The 7,302-nt window shown below is 39.7% G+C and overlaps 1 non-coding gene across 1 annotated transcript; it reads left to right on the top strand.

Annotated features, from left to right (window-relative positions):
* Window positions 1-4,962: 4,962 nt before the first annotated feature.
* LOC123887806 lies at window positions 4,963-5,068 on the top strand. The gene has a single exon (XR_006801800.1). It is a non-coding gene; the product is annotated as a small nucleolar RNA R71 (small nucleolar RNA).
* The last annotated feature ends 2,234 nt before the right edge of the window (window positions 5,069-7,302 follow it).

The following is a 7,302-nucleotide window of genomic DNA, read 5'->3' as shown; positions in this document are numbered from 1 at the left end:
CGTCCATAGCTTCGACGGTCCGTGGCCGAAAGGCCACGCGCTTGTTTAACGTCCCGAGGCTTGACGCTCCATAAGATCATTCATCATCAAAAAGCATCGCCACCTTGTGGCGATTGAACTCTCCTCCTTTGTAAATCTTCAGTCTTTGTCCATTAACCTTAAAGGACCTATCTTCCTCTCCTGATGCAAAGATTTCCACAGCCCCATGTGGAAAAACTTCCTTTACAACAAATGGTCCAGACCATCGAGACCTCAATTTACCAGGAAATAGTTGTAACCGAGAGTTGAACAACAAGACTTGTTGTCCTTTATGAAACTCCTTACTTACCAAGCCTTTATCATGATACCTTTTTGTTCTGGCTTTGTAAATAACGGCATTTTCATAAGCTTGTTGCCGCCACTCTTCTAGTTCATTCAACTTTAGCAATCTTTTCTCACCTGCCAATCCTGCATCAAAGTTAAGAAATTTAACAGCCCAATATGCTTTATGTTCTAATTCAACCGGCAAATGGCACGCCTTGCCATAAACCAATTGATACGGAGATAACCCAAGATGAGTCTTGAAGGCAGTTCTATAAGCCCAAAGTGCGTCATTCAGCTTCATTGACCAATCTTTTCTTGAAGAAGAAACCGTCTTCTCAAGGATTTGCTTCAATTGACGGTTTGACACTTCAACTTGTCCGCTTGTTTGAGGATGGTACGGGGTAGCCAATTTATGCTTCACATTGTACTTTTCCAACAGATTATCCAAATATTTGTTGCAAAAGTGTTTACCCCCATCGCTAATAAGGACTCTAGGCACACCAAACCGTGTAAAAATATTATTCTTAATGAACTTTACCACGGTATGGGCATCATTAGCTGGACAAGCAATGGCTTCAACCCATTTTGTAACATAATCCACACATACCAAAATATGGAGGTTAGACTTTGAAGATGGGAAAGGTCCCATAAAGTCAATCCCCCAACAATCAAACGGTTCCACCTCAAGCATTTCATTGAGCGGCATCTCATTTCTCTTTGACACATTGCCGGTTCTTTGGCAATTATCACACCTTTTAACAAACTCCACGCAATCTTTGAATAGTGTTGGCCAAAAGAAACCGCTTTGAAGAATCTTAGCCGCAGTCCTTTGTCCACTATGATGTCCACCATAAGGAGCACTATGGCAATGCCACATTATACTTTGTGCCTCATCCTCATCAACACATCTCCGGATCACACCATCTTGCCCCACCTTGAAAAGGTATGGATCATCCCAAAAGTAGAAGTTAGCATCTCTAAAAAAACTTTTTCTTTTGTTGATAAGAGTACTCTTCCGGAATCTCATTACCAACCTTAAAGTTTGCCATATCGGCGAACCAAGGCCGTTTTGAAATCATTAAAAGTTTTTCATCCGGAAAGTCCTCATTGATGCACTTCTCCTTTATAGTTACCATGGGATTATCCAACCTTGACAAGTGGTCAGCCACCACGTTTTCTACTCCCTTTTTGTCCTTAATTTCCAAATCAAATTCTTGCAAAAGTAGTATCCACCTCAAGAGCCTAGGCTTTGAATCGCCTTTTGTTAAGAGGTACTTAAGTGCTGAATGATCTGAAAACACAACAACTTTGGAACCAATTAAGTAAGAGCGAAATTTTTCCAAGGCAAACACTATTGCGAGCAATTCTTTTTCAGTGGTGGTATAATTGATTTGATTTTCATTCAAAACCTTGCTCGCATAGTATATGGCATGGAAAAACTTCTCATGTCGTTGGCCAAGTACCGCTCCAACCGCATAATCACTTGCATCACACATTAGTTCAAATGGGAGGTCCCAATTAGGTGCAATGATTATGGGCGCAGTGACCAACTTTTCTTTGATAACAACAAAAGCTTTCAAACAATCATCATCAAATTTAAAATCATTTTCCTTCACAAGGAGGTTGCTTAAGGGCTTTGCTATCTTGGAGAAGTCTTTTATGAAACGCCGATAGAAACCGGCATGTCCTAAAAAGCTTCTCACTCCCTTAACATTCACGGGAGGAGGCAAATCCTTAATAACCTCTATCTTTGCTTGGTCAACTTGAATGCCTTTTGAAGAGATTTTGTGTCCAAGCACAATTCCTTCTTTAACCATAAAATGACATTTTTCCCAATTCAAGACTAAATTGGTACTTATGCATCTTTTCAAAACAGCATTCAAATTAGCTAAGCAATGATCAAAAGATTTTCCAAAAACAGAGAAATCATCCATAAATACCTCGATTGAATTTTCCATCATATCGGCAAAAATGGATAACATACACCGCTGAAAAGTCGCCGGTGCATTGCATAGACCAAACGGCATCCTCCGGTAAGCAAATACTCCGAATGGGCATGTGAACGCCGTCTTTTCTTGATCAGCCGGGTCTACAACAATCTGATTGTACCCGGAATATCCATCCAAAAAGCAATAATACGCCTGCCCCGCAAGCCTTTCTAGCATTTGATCCATGAATGGAAGTGGAAAATGGTCTTTCCGTGTTGCTTGGTTTAATCTCCGGTAGTCAATGCATATCCTCCAACCGGTGACTGTGCGAGTTGGTATTAATTCATTTTTTTCATTCCTTACAACCGTCATTCCACCTTTTTTGGGAACAACATGAACCGGACTCACCCAAGCACTATCCGAAATTGGATAAATCATACCTGCTTTTAGAAGTTTAAGAACTTCCTTTTTCACTACCTCCTTCATGGTTGGATTGAGTCTTCTTTGAGGTTGCACCACTGGTTTATATTCATCTTCCATTTTTATCTTGTGCATACAAAATCCGGGACTAATTCCCTTCAAATCCTCAATGCTCCAACCCATAGCTTCTTTATTAGCACGCAATACTCTTACAAGCTTCTCCGCTTCAAGTGAACTCAGCTCACTACTTATGATTGCCGGTTGTGAAGAATCTTCCCCTAAGAAAACATATTTTAAGTGAGAAGGAAGTTCTTTCAACTCGGGAGTAGTGTCTTTTGGATCTTCTTTAACACTTTCTTTCTCCTCTACCGCATACACATTTTCAAACTCTTTCGAAGTCTCTTCTACTTTACATGCCTCAAGTTGACGGAGGCAAATTTCAATCTCTTTGTCCCATTCCTCTTCCAAATCATCAATAGAATTAGCAATGACTCTTTCTAATGGTAAGGATGGTGTTTCTTCAACTGAGACATCTTCCACCACTTCCTCTATCACGTCAACCTTGAAACATTGTGGTTCATCGTCATGGTGCTTCATGGCTTTGAACACATTAAACATGACTTGCTCTCCATGTGTTCTCAACATAAGTTCTCCCATCTCAACATCAATCAATGCTCTTCCGGTAGCTAAAAATGGCCTACCCAATAACAATGGTTCCACCTCGGCATCATCTTCCATATCAAGAATTACAAAATCAGCCGGAAAAACGAATTCAGCCACCCTCACCAAGACATCATGAAGTATGCCATATGGATGCACAATAGATCGATCAGCCAAAGAGAGTTGCATTCTGGTGGGTTTTGCCACAGCTCCAGGTATCTTTTTCATCATTGATAAGGGCATCAAGTTGATGCTAGCTCCCAAATCACAAAGAGCGCGACCAACGGAAATGTTGCCTATAGAACATGGTATAGTAAAACTTCCGGGATCTTTCTTCTTTTGAGGAAGCTTCCTTTGGATTATAGCGCTACATTCCTCCGTCATATCAACCGTGTCATCATCAAGAGGTTTCCGCTTCTTTGTCAAAAGCTCTTTCATAAATTTGGCATAAACCGGCATCTGCTCCAACACCTCTGCAAAAGGAATATTAATTTGAAGATCATTAAGCATCTTCATAAACTTCTTGAATTGTTGGTGATCATTTGCCTTTGCCTTCTTCTTGCGCGGATATGGTAATTTGGCCTGGAATGAATTTTCCTTCTCTTTGTAAACTTCTTTCTCTTCCACCCCCTTACCTCTCTTCTTTTCAACTAGCTTCTCATCACTCTCTTTTTCAATTTTTTTATTTTTTTCATTTTCAACTAACTCCTCAAATTCAACTTCAGAATCAGCTACTATCTCACACTCTTTTTCAACTTCTCCCTCAACATCATTTTTTTTTGTTCACTCCCTCAACAGTAGACTCACTTTTTTTCTTCGTCACAACTTCAGGTGAAGGAACCACTCTACTTCTCAAATTAATTGCCTTGCAGCTTTCATGACCAGGATTATCTTTTGTAGAACCTTCAAATCCATTATTTTGAGTGGCCGCGAACTGCCTTGACAATTGACCCACTTGTGTTTCAAGATTTTTGATTGAAGCTTCATGATTTTTGTTGGCAATGTCTTGGTTAGCTTTCATCTGATCTTGGCTAACCTTCATAGCTTCAAAATTTCCTTGAGTCACCTTGATAAATTGAGTAAGAGTATCTTCTAATTGAGACGGTTTCCTTTGTTGAGAATTTTGTGAAGATGGTTGTTGCTGAGATTGAGAAGAGCCTTGATTTCCTCCCCAACCAAAATTTGGATGATCTCTCCAACCCGGATTATAAGTGTTTGAATACGGGTTGTGGTTGGGGTTGTTCCTCTTGAAATTAGCTAAATACTTAGCTTCCTCCGAACCTTCAGGAAAACATTCACCATTTGAGTGACCTTGCCCACAAAAATCACATTTCACATCTTGAGCTGCCATGACTTGCATTTGTGGATTCGAAGAATTAGTAAAGTGTTTCAACATTGCTGCCATTTGAGTATTCATCAAAGTTGATTGAGCTAAAAGAGCGGTTTGAGTATCAAGCTCCAACATGCCTGGCTTCTTCTTTGCACCGCGATCATTTTGAACTCGGTATTCATTTTGAGCCATGGATTCAATCAACTCTCTAGCTTGAGTTTGATTCTTATTCTTCAAAGACCCACCTGCTGATGCATCCAAGAACATTCTAGTTTGAGCTCTCAACCCTTGAGTGAAGTGCTGCATCTGGGTATGATTATCAAGCCCATGCTTAGGACATTTCTTCAGATAAAGTTTGAATCTTTCCCATGCATCATATAGAGTTTCAGAATCTCCTTGTTCAAAGCTTGTTATGTCTTGCCTTCTTTCAAGGTACTTATGAATGGGAAAATACCTATCCATAAACTTCATCTCCAACTCTTGCCAAGTGTTAATAGTATTCGGTGGTATTGTGTCTAACCAGTCTTTTGCTCTTCCAGTTAAAGAGTACTTAAAAAGCCTCAACCTCTTATCCGATGCGGTTACACCTGGTGGATCTGTGTAATCACATGCTTCATAGAAATGCTCAAGATGGAGATTTGGGCACTGTGTTTCAGCCCCTGAGTATTGATTTTCCTTAAGGGCGCTGAGCACTGAATTCTTGATGTCAAAAGATACGGGATTCCTAGGTTGAAAACCCAAATTGGCAAGCTCTCCGTTGTTTCTTTGGCCATAGTCACCTAACGTCCTTTCAGGCACAACTGGTGGAGGCGGTGGTGGATTTCCAGCCATGATGTTGGCTTCGTTGTCTGATGTGTCTGGACTAGAAACCACTTGTTCACTACTTTCTTGTGCAACACCTGCTAACCGGGCAACCTCTCGGGCTAACCGAACAGGTTTTCTGTTTGCTTTAGCTGTTTTCTCTATTTCAGGATCAAAGACAAGTTCTCTTGCTGCTTTCCTACCTTGCATAAACAACCAGAAAATACCTTTAGAAGCAACTGCACTACACAAGAATGAAAAAGAAAATAAAAAACAATTTAGGACTAATTTTTATATGTTTTTCTTCTTAAAGGAATGCTAAATAAAAATAAAACAATAAAACTACTAAGTATGGTCCAATTGCCTTGTTGATTCACTCAACAATCCCCGGCAACGGCGCCATTTGATGAAGTATCAAAGTAAGTATATAATTATCGTATCCACAGGGATTGTTCCGAATCAAATACGAGTAAATTGGATCATATAAAAGTAATTTGCAATAAAATAAAATAGGGGGAAGTGTTCAGATTTCAGACTTGAGAAAGTAAATGACAAGAAAATAAGGTTTTCTTTCAAGATGCGAAGGCGATTGGATCTTTTCGGTTCATCTAATCACTATTGTCTCGGATATCTCATGCGTATTAACAAATTACAAACTTAGTTCCATGATTCGATTAAAATAAATAACTATGTCCAATGTCTTGGTACATAGTCCTCTCAATTGATTATCAATCCCTAATGTCTTAGTATGACCTATAATCAATTGAGGTTTGTTTCCCTTTAATCCTTGAATTCACAATTAACGAACCTATATGTCTAAAGAATAAGTTAATTGTACAATTATCTCTAGGTCAATCAATTCGTTTCTAATGTCTTAGTAAACAAACAATTATAATCATCAAACAATTCGCGACGTTGTATAAAGCATTAAGAACAAGAGATAAAAGAATGAAACTAACTTCGTAATTATATTAAAACATCATATGAAATTCATGGTTCAAGACAATAATAACTAGAATCCCCTAGGATCCAATCATAGAGTTTAGTTACTCATAATCATAGAAACAACAATAATTAGAGTGAAAGAATTCATTACAATGAAGAACAATGAAGAAATTCGTGCTCTGATCTTGATCTCAAAAGTGCCTCTGTCGCCGTCAAAACTGTCCAACCCTAATTCTGAACAGAAAAAGTATATATATGGTGTAATCTGCGTACCGGCGCCCCGCGCCAGCCCGTCTGCGCGCCGCGCAGACTAACAGAATCTTCAGACAATTCCAGCATCGTTTCTGCGCGGCGCGCCAGCTTGGCAGAATCTACAGACACTTCTAGCAGCTTCTGGGCGCGGCGCGTGATGCTTCCTTGGTCTAGGCGCAGTACACTTCTATTCCTTCACTTTTTGGCCTCAAATCCTTGTGTTCCGAGCATTCTTGTCATGATTCTTTTCCTCTTTATTCTTGCATAAAAACATACTAAATGCTATCTAGAAATGCCCTAAAATGTGGTTAAAACATAGTAATGACGTGAAGTCATCAGTAGCCGTACAAACACACTCTCTAATCCATTTCCTCCATAAGACAGGAAAAGACATTCTCTCCATAATATCATCCAAATAGCCCTAGTCCACCGAGTCGTACGCTTTCTCGAAATCAACCTTGAACAACATAAGATCCTTTTTAGACCTTCGGGCCTCGTCCACCACCTCATTTGCAACAAGAATGCCATCAAGGATTTGCCTGTCCTTTTCGAACGCCGTTTGAGCCTCAGAAATCACACTCCTAATCACAAGACGCAACCTATTCGCTAAAACCTTTGCCAAAATTTTATAAAGGCATCCCATAAGCGATATAGGCCGAAAAT

This window comes from Trifolium pratense, linkage group LG5 (genome assembly GCF_020283565.1).
Source record: "Trifolium pratense cultivar HEN17-A07 linkage group LG5, ARS_RC_1.1, whole genome shotgun sequence".
In the NCBI taxonomy this organism is placed as follows: Eukaryota; Viridiplantae; Streptophyta; class Magnoliopsida; order Fabales; family Fabaceae; genus Trifolium; species Trifolium pratense.
The sequence above is the reverse complement of the archived record's forward strand: the minus strand, read 5'-3'. Positions and strand labels throughout refer to the sequence as shown.